This window comes from Drosophila sechellia, chromosome 3L (assembly GCF_004382195.2).
Source record: "Drosophila sechellia strain sech25 chromosome 3L, ASM438219v1, whole genome shotgun sequence".
NCBI classification, from domain to species: domain Eukaryota; kingdom Metazoa; phylum Arthropoda; class Insecta; order Diptera; family Drosophilidae; genus Drosophila; species Drosophila sechellia.
Window position 1 is genome coordinate 21,315,933 of NC_045951.1, and position 19,827 is coordinate 21,335,759.

The window sequence follows — 19,827 nt, forward strand, 5'->3', positions numbered from 1 at the left end:
GTCAAAATGATTATAGAAGCAGTCATATTCTGGAACCATCTGGGAATTTTAATACCTGGTATTTCCGAGATTATTATTATAGGGTATAATTGATTCTATTTAGAATATAATGATACAAAAGTATAAGGCTGGCTTGAAGGTTACTTTTCGTTTAATACTTAGGAAGATTTGGGTACTTTAGGCCCTAGGTCCTCTAAAACCTATTCTTGCAGATACATATTGCAATATTATATAATAATAATTAACAACAAATAGGTTAATGATGGGAATTTTCCTACCACGAACTTGGTTTCTTAAAATGATGTAAATATTAGTCAACATTAAGATTATAGTCACTTATCATCATACTTTTAGTGTACCTCTAGGAAATACAATTATTGTTAATGCAACTCTGCAACTTTTTAATACAACTAAAAGGTTAGTTGCAAAGTCCATAAGTTTTTTGAGTGAGAAAGCAAAAGGCGTGGTTATACAACTCACTGGTGCTCTGTACTCCGTGATGTGCAAAATACCAACGCCAACTTTCACCCACAGCATCCAATTGTTTGCCGATCCCCTCGTCCGGCCCAAATACATCCAGATGTATGTATCTATGTGCATGTGAGCTGGGACAAACACGCGATGTAGTAGCGTCCTGCCTCGGCCTCCGTTCTCCCAGGACCGGAGCTCTCCCCCTTTCTGTCCAGGAGGCGGTGCCCATACGTGTCCTTTGGTCATCATAGAGTTCAGTTTGGCATATGTGTGCCACAATGGGTCCTGGTGGCCGTGTAGGTGTGTTTGTCTGTGCCTATAAAAGTGAACGGAAGTTAATACGTTTACCGGTTGATACCCTATCTTAGGTAGCACGGCATATGGCACCACCAGTCCCTCAGCACCAATAAGTCCAAATACAAGCAAAATTAAATGAAAATGGTTTCCTATTAGACGTCTTTTTTAAATCCTGAACATATATCCATTTGTTATATTGAATATTTGTACATATATCATTTCAGATATATATCTATCTTCTTCGATTCAAATAAACAAGGCCCTGAAAGGACATCTGAGATTCGTCCTTAGCCGCCAGCTCAGCGCAGGTGGCGCAATCTACATTGTTTCGACCAGCTCTTATTGCTGTAGTTATTCCTATCGTTGCTGTTACTGCTTTTTTTGCCTTTGGAGGGAGGCAGAATGGCTCGAAATTGAATTGCGTTAATACGCTTATGGCATATACGATTATTGGAGGGCCAGGGGATATATCCTGTGTTTTGCCAAGGCTGGGGATTTTGTAATAAATTGACAAAACAAAACCCCCTGTAAAAATCTGAGAGGAGTCTTATAGTGATTCTTCAGTGTATCTTTAAACATGAATAGCTCTATTAAATAAGTATTTCTGATGCCTTACTTTTCAATGCCGCCGTGCTTGAAGTTAATTACTTGCCTTAAATAAGTAAGTTTATTCTTCTTATATGCATTATCATTATTATCCACCATCTAAATGAAAAACCTTGTAAACACGCATTTATGGTCTTGCCACACCACACTCCTTACCCGATTACAGGGTATGCGTAGGCATCAAATTGAGATTAAGTGCAGTCAGGACACTTGGGGCTGCCAGTGGTTTTACATAGGTGGCAGAATTATGTGTGTGTGTGGGTGTGTACAAACAGATGGATGCCCGGACGGGGATCCCTGGGACTAAGGGCCTTTACAACTTTTATGTGTTCCAACATGGCAGTAATTGTTATGTTGGGCTTATGGAATTTTGCTGGGATGAACGTATATTCTGCTTTGCTTATTCTGTTCATTGAGTGCCGGCAATGCTCCATACATTTTTGTTCGAGAGAACGCCTGGAATGGTTGCAGAAAATTATAATCCTGTAAGCACCGCGTTTCCCCTCATTTCAGCTCCTCCACTTTTCCCAATTACTTTTCTCCTGCTTTTTAGATTTTAAACTCAGACCGGCATTTGGCCTAAGCCAAATGAATCCGCCTTCCTCATTGCCGTTGTCCTTGGCAAAATTGCATTATTATGTATTAGTTCCCCTGCCCTGATCCCCTCAGAATTCGCAGCCAGGCACCTGGTTCAGCTTCGACTGGAGCCGGAGCCTGGGCTGTCAGCTCCTTTGACATTTTCTTAATACACTAAAAGCCAACGTCATAGTTCAAAGTCGGAGCGGCACTTAGGCAACGGCAAGTTCAATTGCAGCACCCCCCACTCCATTGCTTCAGTCCACCACCCCAACCACTTCATTATACACTCGAAGAAAAATGATGCATTGGAAAAGTTCGAAGACATATGTATATGGTATTTAAAACTAGTTTGTCCGTGAAATTCACGGGTTTCATTCCCTTTTTTAGTTGATAAATATACAATGATTTATACATTTAAATATATAAAATCAAGCCAATTCGAATGCGCAATTTTCCTAGATGCATCCACTTTCTCGCTTTCTATCTGCTACTGAAGTACGTATTTTTTCTTATATTTCCACTTTGATTCAATTTCTTAATACCTTTAAGTTAACATCCGCTTTGGCAGCGACTTGCTTGGCTACCGAGGAATGAAAGCGCGCCAGAGACTTCCTGCTCGAGCGGCGAGTACTTTGGCATTATCCTTGCAATCAGCGCAACTGTAAATCACACACACACACCCTTACACACAGAGCCATGCCCCATACCCCATAACCCCACTCCGACCCACTTAAGCGGGAACTATTAGAATAGTTGACACACAACTAGAAATGGCACCGGGAAATGATGCTCGCTCGGTTTGGCCGGAGCATCCTTTTGTATTATGGATGTGGCCGTAACACGCTAGCAAACACTGCACGCGCAGGACACACATCTACACCGTTCACCGCTCTCCTCCGGCCTCATCTTCGCCATCCTGTCGTTTTCACGGAGCTCCCTTGTCCAGGACGCAGGACGCAGGACGCAGTGTCGTCCGCTTCGTCGCCACACTGACGGATATTCCGGTGCTTGTGTCAAACGCTTGTCATTTTATACGGTCACTACCCCCGGCGTCTCACCGACATGCCCGGAACAACCAACACCTCCCACACTTGGGTACACACACACACCCTGCCCTGCTTTTATCGGCTTAAAATGCGAAAATTGCAAATAAATACGCTAAAGTTTTCCTACTTCGCATCGAGCACTTCGCTGTGCTGCCTTTGCTGCTAAATTATTTACTAAGTTTTATTTGACGTTAAACGCTCGGGACTTCAGATTCGATTGTCGAAGTGTGCAGTAGTACACTGCGATCATATTGAAAGGCACTCAGAAATTAAAAAATAATTTAAATTGAATTATTTATTTTGTCGAAGTTACTAAATCAAGCCCATTACATAGTTAAAAATGAATATTCATTTACATGTTATAAAAACAGTAATTAGACTTTTAGGAAAATATGCCATTGTTTTGAAAACCCTTTTGGATTTTGCTCTATGGTTTTTAAACAAAAGTGCCCGAGCTGGTATTTGTTTGAATAAGACAAGAATTAATCTTATAAATGAAAGTAGTGACTGGGCACACGTTTTATTTGTTTTAATTATGAATTAACTGGCAATCCTATTAATTAGTAATAAGTAAAATGTATCCAAGTCTGCCCTTTTGGATTTCAAACTGTTTAGCCTTCAGCTTCAGAACTTGTTAACTTCAAATCAACCCAAGTGCAGTTTGCAAGCATTTATCTGCGCCAATCACGGAAGTGGCTTCTTTCAGTGCTGCGCTTGGAGTTGCAGATACAAAACATGCGTGCGAGATACAATTTCGATCGTTAGCTCAATGACTCGTGCCATTTGCCAACGTGGAATCCTCCTAAATCAGACCCGCGCCACCCCTGCGATGTAGTTGGCCATGTTCATTTCGTGTACGCGCCACGAGTGCTGTCCAAATAATAGCTGGCACACATCCATCCATCCCGGTTCGAGATTGCAGATGAAAGTCTGGCCAGTCCCGGGTATCCTGGCAGGCGGTATCCTGCAAAGCCGATGGAAGGCTACTCCTTACTCCGAACCCAATCTCGCTAGTTTGACGTTGTGTTGAGTGGAAATGGAATTGCCGACTGGGGTCGGGGTGAGATGTTTTCAGTTTGTTATCGATAAATATTCACTCAGCCGGTGATTGCTGTGAAAAGTCCCACTTCCCCGGACAAGGTCCCTGTACCAGGCGGGAACTCCCTCGTTTCCTCGGGCAACTCTGCAACCCTGCATCACCGCATCCTTTGAGTCCCTCTCCTTCGCCTAACCCAAAGAGTTCCAGTTTCCAGTTTCAGACGCGGCATGTGTCAGCATTTGACACATTTCATTTACATTTTTTCCTGTTTTCCCTTTCCCAGGCCTGCTGCCCATTGTCCATTCAAATGTGAAAAACATATCGGGTTTGCATTCGATTTTCCCCAGCTTTCTTTTTATTTTTCGGGTCCATTTCCCAGCCACGTGCGATGAAGCTGCAGGGGAACTTTAGAAGGGTGGCGTGCTAAGTAAACACAGCAGGAAGCTGTTGGTAAGGGGTTAAGGCGAGATAATTAGTTACTTTGTGTCCTTGCGGTTGTTCAGCCACACCACCCCACCACCCTGCTCGGGGCGCCAGTGGCTGATGGGCGGATTTGTAGTTGGCGCGTGCCTTAGTCCAACGGAGGCCCGGAATGGAGTTGTGGGAGAAGGATGAGGAGATCCTGCAAGTAGGGAGTTTGGTTTGTCTGTCTCGGTCGTCGTATTTGCATTGGTTGAGTGTATTTGCTTATGCTCTCTACGGTCTGTAGGGTTAATTGAATTTGCTTTTGAGGTTCCTTTTTATTAGAGCAGGGTGCATAGCACGATGGTTTGTCGATTTGAGGCGCCTTCGCCACATGTTCGTATGTGTGTGTGCTTATGAAAAGAATTCATTAATATTCATGAACTGACTTCGCATTGGATTGTCCAGAGGTGAAGTCAAATTTTGAGACTAAATGTTTCAGCCCGCTCGGAATTCCAACGGGACACCTGTAAAGTTATCCATGACCTCTGACGCACAAGAAACGAAAAAAGTTAGACGTAGCTGCAAGATAGTTTTTGGAGATAAATGTACCCACAAAATGAATGCATACAGATATAATGCAAATATTTATCTTCGTACAACTTTACGGTCTGCAATGAAATATCGATATAAACCCTCTATTATATTCATTTTTTTACGTTTCTCTTCGCTACATTTGTATAATTATGTATGTATATATTTTAAATAAATAAATATATTTATTTATCTCATTGCTCGTCACTTGCATTTATTCAGCCGTTGTGTCAAGTCATTCCATTAGCCGGTAGCGTAAAATTAATATCCTGAGTGCTTTAGAGCGAAAGTCGCCAGAAAAACTATAACTGTTATTATTCCACTTTTGGTTTTGACTTCGCTCAGTTGCGAAATAAAAAGTTTTTAATTTGCTTTCATAGCCTTTCAACTTTCCGGTTCGGCTTTTTTGGCTATGTGTCTACAATTTTGTGGCAAATTAAATAAGCAAGCGAAGCGTTTATGCACCCATACATAAACCCTGAAACATACAACCATTTACGTACATGTGTGCGTTAAAAAACACCTCGCTGCGAGTCGGAGCGCAGCAAAGTATGCAACACAAATTTCGGAACCGCGCTTTTCGTGCCGCATTTAAAGCTTAACAAGCTGCTCAGCTTTAAGGATGTCCTTTTCCGAGAAGGGTTGCCGGAAGTGAGTTTGCCAGTCTGTGAGCACATCATGTGGAAAAATTTGGGTCTGGATTAGCGGGTTACGGTCTCAGTAGTCAATCAGGAAAATGATGAGATAAGCTGTTCTTTTTTTAATACCATGAAACATTCTGAATGGGCTAAGAAGTAAGATATATACTTGTGGCTATAAAAATAGGTATTTTGTTCATTGTTTATCAAGCCGAAATTCAGGATCTTCATTATAAGTTTTAACCATAGCTACTATTGTCATGAATATCACAAAACTAATATTAATTTTAAGAATCGGAAGACTATATAGTAAAGATTCACATTGCATCTACTGATATGTAGAAGATGCACTTTAGAATAATTTATTTATAGAAGAATTTAAACGTATAAAAATACAATCTTTTCTTTACCCTTACTTGTCTAAATGCATATTATTATTGAAATAAATACACAAAACTTTCCCAGAAACCTTGTCTCTTGTTGTATACCATATGTAAGTAGGTAAGCTGAATTACATAACGTATGTATTAGAAGAATAACCTGATAAATCGAAGCTGACGTGATTATTAGTCGTGGAACTACACGCTACTATTCTTCAATCAGAAGTCCTTTAGCCTTACTCGTTGCTAAAAACTGTTGTAAAAAATTCAATTGATGTATTTTTAAATCTCAAATTAAAAGCTGAAAAGCCCAAATTATTAATAATAGAATGCAAGCTTCCTATTTTATCAATACATTTTCATTTACTTTCCAGGATAAAAACGAAATCAATTTCGAGAGCAAGTAAGTTTTTTCCTCATAAATGTTTTTATTAATTTAATGGCAGCGAAACGCATAAAAAGTTTTTTAAATTTATCCGGGTATTGGCTTATTCTATTGTTATCCTATTTCCGTGCAGTTTCAGGCTTTGTCCTTTGAGTCGCAGAGAGCCAAAAGTTTTGTCTTCAATTTAGTTAATTAGCAGGCTCACATGTAGACTCTGGTCCCACTTTTCTCAATTTCCCAGCACGAAATGCCTATCACATTATCAACTTTGGTGCTATTTAAGTTTTCTCCAGAAAAGTTTCTTCACGCACTTGTACAACACTTTTACTCCAGTCTTATCCCGAGCGTTTCTACTCCATTTCTCCGTCTAGAAGGATTCCATTTGGACTTCTTTCGTCTTATCGATGGAGGAAGTAAGGTTCGGCTCACACACACAAGCCATAAGGAGGCTGTCTCGTCCTGCAGGACCATAGTTTAGCAGATAGGCAAAACATTAAGCGGATTAGTTTTCCTGCCCAGGAATCGGGCGGGACATCGGTGGGCATTCAGGTGGGCAGAGGCCATTAGTTGTGTGTCGTCGCCGGCTTTTTGCAGTTGCAGAGGATGGCGAGCAACTGAAGCTAGTTATAAATTGTTGGCTATTAGTTAAATGAACTTGCCGCTTTCTGGCTCGAGCACGGCTTTACCGTTTCAGTTGGCAACCACTAAGCCACCGGAAGAGGCCAACTCGAATAGATTTACATTTAAATGTTGCTAAGAATTTAAGCTTATGAAAGGTGAATGATTCAACGAATAGAGGAGGCAAATTGAAATATTGAGAATGAGGGACCGAAGGACATGGAAGGACCATGATAGGGGGAATAGATAGCATATTCTTAGTAATTCACCACTACTGTGTTTGATGCAGCTTAGTCATATCTTAATCTATGGCCATCTTTTGTGAAAAGCATCTGTTTGTGGTTTTGTATCTATCAGTGAATAATTGAAACTCCTTTAACTAAGTTATTAGTTTGAATTTATATCAAATGATATGGCTTCTTAGGCGAAATCCAGCCATCCAATGGATATATTCCAGCAAAAGTTACTGCCAATCCAGGAGCAAATTGATTATGGACTGGCCCAGCGACGATTTGCATAATCCAAATCGATAATGAGTGGATTGTGGAGCTTATAAGTGGGCGGAGTGGGCATACCACTGAATCGGTGGCAATCGGCTGTATTGACAATTTCAGCCGCATTTCATGGCAATTAGAGTTTATTCAAAATTCAGACGACCTAATTTCATATGTCAGCCTGTTCGACAGCTAGCCCAGCACCACCCAACCAGCCCAACCCACCCAACCACCCACCCACAACCTACTAACCGCCGACCACAGGCAGTTAACTTTTTGGCACAGATAGGAATATTTTGTGGGCCATGTCAAAGTTTTTGCCTCCTGATTTCCTTCAATTTACTTCACGCCGGTTCGGTTCGTTTGTGTGCGGAATTCAATTTCTGTTTTTTATCAGGTGGAGCCAGGTGCGGCCGGACTTAACCCACACATGCACGCAGTCAAATGAGATTAATAATAATTTAATTAAAACTCGTGGGCTTAATGCATTTCGCTTGTAACGGACTTCAATGCAGACTCCCGCGCAATGCGCAATGCTTTCCTTTTCTAGGGTTTTTATGCCTGAAATGAAATTTAATTAAATTTTGCACTTATCGCTTTTACACAACCCACACGGACAAAGGCTTCAAACGGAAGTTGGGCTGCCATTCGAATGCACGGCCAAAGTCCATGCAGTTTTGACCTCTTTTTTATTTTTTTTGCTAGAATGCAGGCCCCCTTTTCTGTCAGTTTTTTATGAAAGGGTTTTCTTTAGTGTTCTCTTGTTTCGAATCAATTAATTGACTTTTCCGATGGGCTAGTTGTTTAGGTCAGTCAGGTGCTGCAGACACAATATTTTTAAAATTCAACTAACAGATTCATGAAGTAAATATATAAATTGACTGCCTAACTAACAATTTTATTTTTCAAATAAGGCCCCTTTTTTACGTTTTCAAATATAGCCCTTGGCAATGATGGCTAGTACGTTTCTGACCAATAAACATGTAGCAGCTTCTTTGAAATACCGCCAGCGCAAAATTTACCTGTCTTATAGAAAAAATGTCCTTAGAAAATGTCCTAAAAACCTATAAATTTGAATTTTTAAACGCGCTAGTTATAGTTATGATCACAATAATTGTCATTTATACGTAATGATGAATTTATTATGCTCATTATCTTAAAATTATCGATATTCTTTGTAAGCTCATAAAAAAAATTTAAAAAATTAATTTTATTATTGATCATTATCACTATCTATTTAACGGCACATCTTTCGTCTTTCTTTTTATTAACACTAAGCTTTTTTTAATCCAGATTTTGTATACACCTTGAAAAAGTTCACTTTGTATGAAAACTATTATATTATACATGTATTAACATTATCTTCAATTTATTTATATAAACATCAACATATTTTGAACATCGTATATGAAAACAGAATCTGCATGCTTTGACATAGTTTCCAAATCTCGATATGACTAGAAAGCTTTAGTGAGTGCATCTATAGAAATTGGGAAAAAAATCAAAAAAGGCTTGGGCATTGCAGTTTTGGGCGGTTTGTGGTGGTTAGCGTGGGCGTGGCCACATCAGTAAACGAATTTGCATGCCTAATCTCAACTTTCTAGCTTTTATAGTTCCTGAGATCGGTTATTGATCGTGATCAAGAATATATATATATATACGTATATATACTATATATGGTCGGAAACGCTTTCTTCTAGCTGTTACGTACTTTTCAACGATCTGTATACCCTTGTAGTCAATGGGTAATAATAATACATATGATATATACATATGATTATTGTTTAAAGCAAATTACTCTCAATTAAGTAAATAAAACACTGTGTACATACATTTTCTCTTTCATTGACCATAGCTTCTTAGCTTTGGTAAGAATATCAAGGTGTTTATCAAATATTATTATATCTTTCCAAAATTCAATAATACCTTTTCGAGCTAGAGTGCTATATCATCAGAAGTAATTAAAATTTGGTTTTTAAGCTTAAGTACCATTTTCGGGAATACGTTTACTAGCGACTTATGGAATATTTATGTAACATGGAGTAAGGCTGAAGGCTGGCAACAACCCGGTTGGCAGCGCTGTTGAGCAGCAACATGATTGTCGGAAATCGAAGTTATCGACAATCAGTCATCGAAGGAACGATCGCAAGGCAGCAGTAGAGTTGGGTGGAAGTCAGCGTAGCAGTCAGTCGAGTACTCAGCAGCAGTCGTTCGGTCACAAACTAAGAATACTTTATATAATTACCGCATTTAGAATTAAACTAATAATTAAATTAATAATAATAAACAATCTTACATGGGGGCTCGTCCAGTCCTAAATCGGTTATATGAAGGTGCAGTTGTTTAAAGAAAAAAGACATTGTTGTGTGCGTGGGTATAGTCTTTAAAAGTTGTAAAGTTGTGGCTATATCTATTGCATTTAAAGTTGGAAAAATCAGTTGTACAGATTTTGTTTGAACACAAGTCGGTAAAAGTCGGGAAAGCTGCTAGAGAGAACTGATAAAGTTGAAATTGTCGTGTGCGTGGATTTAGTCTTTAAAGTTGTAAAGTTATGGCTACGTCTACTGCATTGAAAGTTGAAAAAATCGGTTGAACTCATACAGACTCAAGTCGTTTTGCTGTTGTGGAATTTAAAACAATTAAATTGCAAAGGTGGTGAAATTCGTTTCTAACGAAAATCAAAATTTGTCTTTTAACCGGTGGCGCCGTCTGCAAAATCGACTACCGTCGCGCCGTTAGAACATTGTCGTTGTTTGCTGGTGTTAGTGCCTTGTCGCGGAATGTTCACACGTACACCACCTACAAATAAAAAACTTAACACCGACCAAATACAAGCAATTCTAGAGAACGAAAGCGAGGACGAAAGCAGAAAAGAAAAAATGAACGAAGAAGATCAAAAGTTGGCGCCTGTAGGAGAAGCAGAGGCAAAGAAGCAGAATAAAGACGCTAGTGCTAAAGTCGAAGAGAAATTTGAACAAATGATGAATACTCTAACCCAGAGCATGTTGGCAAAATCTAAACAAGAGGGGCAAGTAATTATCGCTGCAGAAAAATTTGAAAAAGTTGTAAGTGACTGTGATGGCAAATCAATTCCTATTAAAAAATGGTTTGAAATTTTTGAGAAAAATGCCGAGGCATATGAACTTTCGGAGAAACAAAAATATGTTCAAGCCAGAAGTAAGATGATTGGATCAGCAGAACTTTTCTTAGAATCTGAATGTGTCAGTGGATACACTGAACTCAAAGAGTTACTAATTGAAGAATTTTCAGGCAGCTATAATAGCGCCGTTATTCACAAAAAGTTGCAAGACAGGAAGAAGAAGAGGGAGGAGACTCTACACGACTATTTGTTACAAATGAAGAAAATAGCAGCCTTAGGTGAAGTTGAAACAGTTGCTTTGATAACTCATATCGTAAACGGCCTCGACATTAAAAAGGAGTATAAGGGTGCTATGCTCCGTTGTAAAACTCTTAAGGAATTAAAGCAAGAATTCGAAATCTACGAGAGTCTGAATATTGTTGACAAGCCGAATATTCAACCAAAACCAAAGCAAATTACACAAGGTGTAAAAGCAGATCACTGCTTCAACTGTGGTTCGAGGGAACACAAACGAAAGGATTGTACACTTCCTACCAAATGTTTCAGCTGTAATCAAGAGGGCCATATCTCAAGCAAGTGTCCGGAAAAAGTAAACAGCATGCGCATTCACGTTGATAGTGCACGAACAAAGCCAGTAATCATAAATGGGATTATCATCAACTGTCTGGTGGACACAGGATCAGATGTGACCATAATTAAAGAAGCTATATTCAAGAAGATGAAAGATGTTGATTTAAACCGCACTGCAACAGTATTGCGAGGTTTGGGAAATGCCTCAACACAGCCGATTGGATGCTTCAGAGCATTAATCAAGACCGACCAGGTGGAAGCAAGCCACAACGTTTTAGTCGTCCACGATTCTAAATTCAGTTGCGATGGAATAGTGGGACACGATTTTATCAGCAAGTTTCGTCTTATTTGTAGTGCAGAAGGCTATACTTTTCTTGACCTGGAAGCAGATAAAAAACAAGCGGTTGAGTATTCCCAAATGTTTAATATTTGTGAAGAATCTTCTTTTACAGTTGCACCACAATACCGAGAAGACGTTGAACGCATGATAGAGAGAACATACGAAACACCACCCAAGCAGATAAAGCAATGTCCAGTCGAACTCAAAATTATTCCTGATGGCGTGATTAAACCCTTTCGCCATGGACACACCCGACTATCTGAAGAAGAAGCTATAGCTGTAAAGAAGCAGGTAGAGGAATGGGTCGAGCAGTCAATCGTCCGTAAATCTACATCAAATGTTGCCAGTCGCATAGTCGTTGTCAAGAAAAAGGATGGTACCCTACGCGTTTGCGTGGACTATAGAAAATTGAACACCATGGTTCTGATGGATTGTTTTCCGGTACCCATAATGGAGGAGGTGCTTGAAAAACTGCAGAGTGCCAAATGGTTTACAACCATGGACTTACAGAACGGATTTTTTCATGTGGCCGTAGAAGAAGCCAGCAAGCCGTACACAGCATTTGTTACCCGAGAAGGCTTATTCGAGTTTAACAAAGCGCCCTTTGGTTTTAAGAATTCCCCAGCAGCGTTTATACGGTTCGTTCAATTTATTTTTCAAGAACTAATTAATTCCAATATAATGCAGCTATATATGGATGACATAATTGTATATGCCGCTACCCCAGAAGAATGCATGGAAAAGACGGAAATGGTACTTATGAGAGCTGCAGAATTTGGTCTAAAAATAAAATGGAAGAAGTGCAACTTTATGCAGAGGCGAATTCATTTCCTGGGACATATTATCGAAGGTGGACAAATATGCCCTGGAAAAGAGAAAACATCAGCAGTGAATTCCTTTGGAACACCTCAGAATGTAAAAGCCGTTCAAGGATTTCTGGGTCTCACAGGATTCTTCAGAAAATTCATACCTGGATACGCCCAAATTGCGAGACCACTGACGGACCTATTAAAAAAAGATGCCATTTTCAACATTGGACCAGTAGAGCAGCAGTCGGTGAATAAGCTGAAAGAGATTCTGGTAAACGAACCAGTATTGAGGATCTACTCACGAGAAGCAGAAACCGAACTTCATACAGATGCCTCTAAGGACGGGTTAGGAGCCGTTTTATTGCAGAAGTTCGAAGGCAGTTTTCACCCAGTCTGCTTTTGGAGCAGAAAAACTACAAAAGCCGAATCAAATCGTCATAGTTACTACCTTGAAGTAAAAGCCGCATACTTAGCTCTGAAAAAGTTCAGACACTATTTATTGGGAGTCCCTTTCAAGCTCGTCACGGACTGTGTCGCATTTAAACAGACAACAAAAAAAGCAGATGTCCCAAGAGAAGTTGGCCCATGGATTCTCTATATGCAGGATTTTAATTTTCAACCCGAACATCGTGCAGGAGAAAGAATGAGACACGTTGATTTTTTAAGCCGCCATCCCCAAGCATGCATGATGATAACATCCGAGTTGACAGCACGTATTAAAAAGTCGCAGCAGAACGATGATTCAATTAGAGCAATCCTGGAAATTCTAAAAGATCGTCTATTCCAACCCTACAAGCTAAAAGGTGGCCTGTTGTATAGTATGGTCAATGGCAATGAACTACTGGTTGTCCCTGCACTAATGGAGAGGGAGGTGATTCAAAGCGCACATGAAGTGGGCCATTTGTCGTTGCAAAAGACGATGCATAGCATACAGCAGCAATTTTTTATTCCTCATTTGGAATACAAGGTAAAAAAGCTAATTTCTAACTGTATAAAATGTATCATCCACAGCAAAAAGTTGGGAAAGCAGGAGGGATATCTAAATTGCATAGATAAAGGAGACGCACCGTTGCACACACTACACATCGATCATTTGGGGCCAATGGATTCATCGGCCAAACAGTATAAATACATTCTGGCAACAGTCGATGCGTTTTCAAAGTTTGTCTGGTTATTCCCAACCAAATCAACCGGACAGGAAGAAGTGGTCAAGAGGCTGACCGACTGGTCAAACATTTTTGGTTTCCCTAAGCGAATTGTTAGCGACAAAGGAACGGCCTTTACGAGTGGTGCGTTCGAACAATTTATGAGCAGCCATAACGTGGAACACGTCTGCACAACTACTGGAGTGGCCAGAGGCAACGGCCAGATAGAACGAGTAAATCGTTTAATTTTGGCAATAATACCAAAGCTGTCTTCAGACGAACCGTCGAAGTGGTACAAATATGTGCCTGAGGTACAAAAGGCGATCAACTGTCACGTGCATTCATCACTGAAGCTGTCACCATTTGAGGTCATGTTTGGCACCAAGATGTACACCCGAGTTGAGGATCGGTTACTGGAACTGCTCCAAGAAGAAGTGGTCTGTCAATTCAACGAGGACCGCTATGAGATGAGACAGTTGGTAAAACGCAACATCGAGCAGGCGCAGAAGGACTACAAGCGCAATTACGACAAAAAGCGCCGAGCTGAATACAAATACAAAGCAGGTGATCTGGTTGCAATTAAAAGGACCCAATTTGTAGCTGGCCGCAAGATGGCAAGCGGGTATTTAGGTCCATACGAAGTCACAGGAGTCAAAGACAATGGCAGATATGACGTTAAAAAAGCAGCAAACGTCGAAGGACCCAATGTCACATCCACCAGCTGTGACAACATGAAGTTGTGGAAGTACATAGCCGAAAATGCAGACCTATTGTCATCCGGGTCGGATGATGATGATCAGGAGGGCCGAATGTAACATGGAGTAAGGCTGAAGGCTGGCAACAACCCGGTTGGCAGCGCTGTTGAGCAGCAACATGATTGTCGGAAATCGAAGTTATCGACAATCAGTCATCGAAGGAACGATCGCAAGGCAGCAGTAGAGTTGGGTGGAAGTCAGCGTAGCAGTCAGTCGAGTTCTCAGCAGCAGTCGTTCGGTCACAAACTAAGAATACTTTATATAATTACCGCATTTAGAATTAAACTAATAATTAAATTAATAATAATAAACAATCTTACATTTATATATTTTTCTAATCATCTGACCTGGTTTTCCCATAGGGTGTTTGTAGCTTTTAAAATTAAAAAAAAAAATTAAAAATAATTTTAATAAAATATTATATTCGGTAATCTAATTATTAATAATCATGTTTTGTAGCTTTGGAGCGATGTTTTAAGAGTCTTCTAAAAGTTAAGTTATTATTTTACTTTAATAGAAACGACGATTTTAGCATCATTTGTAGTTGTACCAGTTTTGAAGGTCATTAGGGACGTTGAAAAGAAATTGTGGAATCCAATCAGAAATGCAAACGCCCACCGCGTTCTAATTGGAATCGGGCTGTTATTGTGGCTCGTCCATTTATAATGAACTGAAAATATTTGTGTAATCCTTTGTCGCTGTTTTGGCATAAAATTAATTACATAATTTAATTTGAAAAGCAATTCATTACACTTGCATTTGCGTATTGTTGTTCTTGGCCATAATCCCTTGCATTAATTGGAGCCAGAATGCTGGTGTGAAATGTGTGAGTGTGTGTGTGTGATGGGAGGGGTTGGATGCAGAGAACTGCAAGGGTGCCATTATTTGCCACTCGACTCACACTCAATAATTTTAAGTGCGGGTGCCAAAATCTGCATGTGAAGGCAAGCACCCGGGTGTGCCGATCGTGCTCGCCACTTACAACGGAGGATAGAGAAGACAAACAATCAGAAAAAAGTCAAGTGCCTAAAATAATAAATTTAATTTAAATTTAAAAAAAAGCAACAAAAAAATATAAATTGAATACTGTTAATTGAGTATACGTTGCAGACAACCATTTATTGTGCGTGCAACAGCTGATTTCTTAGTTGTGGCGCCATTTATATTTATTTCTGGTATCTGCATACTAAACATTGGTCAATTATGAATGTATGCATTTAATATTATCTTAATCGACCGACTTTCATCAAATAGGTTTTGGTCCAAAAAAGGGGTTAAATTTCCCATAGTGCACACACAATTTCCCAAACTGCAGTGATCGGGAGTCGAATCAGAATTTCTGCTTCTGTTAAGGTTAACATTGGGATTTCTCTCGAGCGGAGTCAACTCTGTGGTCCACTCAACTCAATCAGTTACTGGTGCGAGTGAGATGACCATAGTGGCGTGGGCGCCTTGAGTAGCTACCATGCTGCGGTGTGACCACGCGTGCGCAGAACGAAAATACTGCGGAAGCGCAAAAGTACCAGAATTTCCCTGGTATCGCGCTCTCTCTCTCCCGTTGAGCGCAAACACCCACCCCGAGCGCCGCCTGCACCGTTGTTCATCGATGTATCTGCTTCGCCCCTGCTTTGGCCACTCATTCGGCGAAAATTAATGGTGGTGTTCGGTTCTACGTCGCGCAAGGCACAGTCTCTAGAGTCTCGCAGAGCTAAGAATACATCTCAGAAAATCGGCAGCCAATATCCAAGTTCAGCCAAGTTTGCGGTGTGTAGGCAAGCCATCGAAAAGTAACAACCGAAATAACGGCAGTTGTCGCATAGCAAATGCCAATTGCGAATTGCGAGTTGCAAACGCAAATCAAAGTGTGCGCAGGCGAATAAGAAACAAAGAAACGCAATTAAGAAACGTGAAGTAACAATCCGGCAAAGCGAATAAACCCGATACCGATTCCGATCTGCATCAGAAAAACGTGAGCTCCTTTCCTCTACCTGCAGATTTTTCCCAAGCGGTGTTTTGTGTTCTGTGTTGTGTGCTCTGTGCGTTTGATTAACAACAAATTAAGCATAATTAAAGCGTTCTCTCGCCGTAAAGCGCTTTTTCTCCGTAGTTTACTTTACTCCAACCGGCAAAAAAAGCCGTCGCGTGTTGCTGTCTGTGTGTTTGCCTGCGTTGCGTGTGTGTGTATACATGTGTGTGTGTGTGCATTGCATACAGCTTTTTAAACTTTGTGCAAAAACGAAAAGCAAAGGAAGAGGTGGAACAAACGAACGAACAAAATAAGTCCAGCATCCACTCAAATTGATTTTTGTTCTCCGTCGTTATTTTTCCTATTTGCCTTCTCGCGTTCTCCGCTCTTTGTTGTCATTGCCGATTGCCTTTGTGCCTGCATTCGCCGTGCTACCCTGTAAAGTCCGGGAACGGCCAGGAATGTGATGAGCCCAGATTGTTTTGGTGCCGAACCACCCCTATTTACTCCTCTTTAAGGGAGGCGCAAGCATTGTGCTCCCATTTCCGTAACGAGTTCTGCATTCCTGCTGCCCAAGTAATCAGAAATCCACAAACCAGTCCCAATACGCTCTCTATACCCTGGCAAAGAAAACGAATAAACGCGCGTCTTTCTCCCGCTCTCTCCCTTCCTTTGTCTCTCGCGCTCTGAGCGCAAGTCGTTCTTCTCTCTCAATTGTTCAATTGCCAGACAAACTGGCTCTGGGTGCACTGGTGTGTGTGCGAGTGGCGTCGGCCAGTGTTGCAAAGCGCCGTCAAGTTGGACTTAAAAATTCTAATTGGCGTGGGCAGCGACTCGAGCAAAACGCGCGTTTTTCGTACTTGTCTTCAGCACACTTTGGACTTTTATTCTAGCTTAAAGTATTCCTTATAAACCTAAATTTTAATAGGAAGAAATGCGAGATTTCCGAACTGGAAATATTTGGACAATTATTCTTGAAACGCGCCCTCAAAGAAGTCGAGAATACCGTTTTTATTTATTTTTCGAACTCAGTTTCAAAGCTGTTATTATGGAACTTTTCCATCCGATTTCTTTTTGTGTATGCAGATTGCTATCAAGTCTGACAACTACGTACATTGCATATCCATATCAGTTCCGTTGTTTTAGTAGAAATTATATTTTATTGAATCTTCGAGGTGTTTAGTTTAAAATCGTATGTATTTCTATAGGTATGTAAAGCAAATTAATGAGCATGAGAGAATTGGATTGAAGAATCAGTTTTTGGAATATGGTTATAACGTATCATTCTTCAAGGTGATCAAACAATACAAACGAGATTCGCCAATCTCCAGGGCTAAGAATCAATTTTGGCAGCCAGCCCTTTTCCCCATTTCCATTTTCCGTGGTGTTTAATCACTTCCGCGTCGCCAAACGTTTGACTTGCAAAAAGGCGTTGCCTGGGCTCCTTTTCGGTACATATTTATAATACGAACGAACTATAAGTCTTATCAGACCCTGCCAAGCAGCAAATTCATCCCGCCGAAACTTTTCGTTTTTGTTGCCGCCTGCAGCTGGAAAACTCAATTGTGATTACTTCTGAAGGCGAACCCTTCATCGCCTCGCTGCACTCGAAAACGATTTCGAAACTTTAAACGTGCCAAAAAATGAAAATAAACCCCACGTTAAGAGGTATTTTCAGATCTAATTAAGTTACTGTGGTCTTTAGTGGGAAGGAACTTAACTTGGTCCTATAAGAATCTAATGATACGACATCGAAAATATTTAAAATCTCATATGTACTTGTTACTTTTATTAACGTAAAGGGATTTTAGTTGGATGTTTTCCTATAGCAGAGACCTCGACTATGAAATTCGAAACTTTTAATATGGTGTTGATTACTTATCACTTGAACAAATTGCTAATTGTAAGTTCAATGAAAAATGTGATTTGGACAAGGCAAGCATTTAATACAACATTTTTAGCACCGAGCTGATTGTAAAATTCAAATATAAATACCGAACATTTTGTAATATTTTTTCAGTTACGTCTGGTAAATGCCAAGTTATTCCTACGCCTGTTTTTTTTTTCAGTGCGGCGCCTAAACTAACTTTCCCCACCCCCTGATTTCCCTTGTTATTGTTGGGTAATATCATTTACTATATCTACGAATAATGGGGGAGGAACTTTGGCGAACTCGGCCCACTGCAATTATTTCCATCGGCTATTCATAGCCACCAATTGGAGCTGAAACAATTTTTTATTGCATTACATGGAGTCGGCGGAGACATTATTTAACTGAAGTTAATTTTGTTATTATACATGCGCAACAATTTCGATTTCACGTGAATTTAAGAATGAAGTTACACAAAAGAATGTAAAAGCGTATACTGAAATATTGGTAAACAAATTAGCAGTTTTTACTATTACTTCTATATTATCCTGTATGCAAGTTACATAATGGACAATTTCTTGTATTTAAGTTATTAAAAGTTCATAATCAAATTAAAATTAAAAAAATAAAGAAAAAGAATTAGAATCCCATTCAGTTGAACTGAATTATAGTGAACGGTAGGATTTACATTTCCCACCAGTTAGCTGGCTAAAAAACTAACCACTATTTTGCATTCTAAAGATAAATTGCTGTTTTTCATTGTAGGTACACAGGTATCCAAACTTCTTGTTAGGCTCATTCCCAGCCCGTTTCCCGTGCCGCTTTTCTTTGCACGCTTTTCATGCTTTTGTTGCATTTTCTTTTCTGCGAACTTTTCGCACTCGGCCTGTTTTGTGCAATCGCTTTGTCGCCGTCGCCGTGGCCGTCGTTTTCCTCTTCGCCATCGTCTTCGTCGTCAACGTCATCAGCGTTTCGCCTTTGTTGTGTGCATTTTCCTTGCCGTTTTCCATTTACTTTTCCCCCGTCGCTTTGCTCGCTCGTTCGTTCTGCTGCGTTGGATTTCAACCTGTCAGGCGGGCGAAAGGGGGCGGTGGGTGGAGCGGCGGTGCGACGGTGTGTGAGTAGCTGTGTGTACGTTGGCTGAACTGCAGATTGAGGCCTGTACTTTGTTGCATTTTCTAACTGGTTGGGCTAGGACCCATCGCCGTTGCACAGTGCATTCTGCATTCTGTAGGCCGTTGACTGCATCGAGTGGCGTCGCCTTCCTGCCGCCGCTGCCCCTTTTGCCCCCTTCGCCCGCTTGTCACTCCACCACCCCCTCTGCCGACGCTTATCGTTGACCCTGCGCGCCACTTATTGCGTTCCTCTTCGCCTGCATCTTCTGATTTCTGCTGCTTCGGCGGCAGCGCAGTGCATTTCTTTTGCTTCGAAGCCCCACCAGAGCCGAGCACTCAACCCTGTTGGCGGTGGCTAAGTTGGGGTACAGTGAGCACTCCGTGAGAGAACTTGGCGTGGACTTTAATAAGGACAGTACACTAAGACGGGGTGATTCTGCCCAGGTATCTTATGTGATTAATTAATTAATAATTAAGTAAATGCTTTTTGGCTTGATAGAATCTGTTGAGGCCTTATCTCAGCATCATTATTATCTGATCTGTAATGTATCAGCATTACTTATTACTCAGAATTTTGATTGAATCTTCTAAATTTTCAGTCTATTAAT

General features: G+C 40.5%; 1 protein-coding gene across 15 annotated transcripts in view; it reads left to right on the plus strand.

Moving 5' to 3' along the window:
- Positions 1-15,902: 15,902 nt before the first annotated feature.
- Positions 15,903-19,827, plus strand: part of LOC6616522 (poly(rC)-binding protein 3) — a 46,714-nt gene continuing 42,789 nt past the window's right edge. For all 15 annotated transcript variants that reach the window (XM_032718835.1, XM_032718836.1, XM_032718837.1 and 12 more), the window contains exon 1: positions 15,903-16,237. The gene's annotated coding sequence lies outside the window, so the exon portion shown is untranslated. The remainder of the gene's footprint in view (positions 16,238-19,827) is intronic.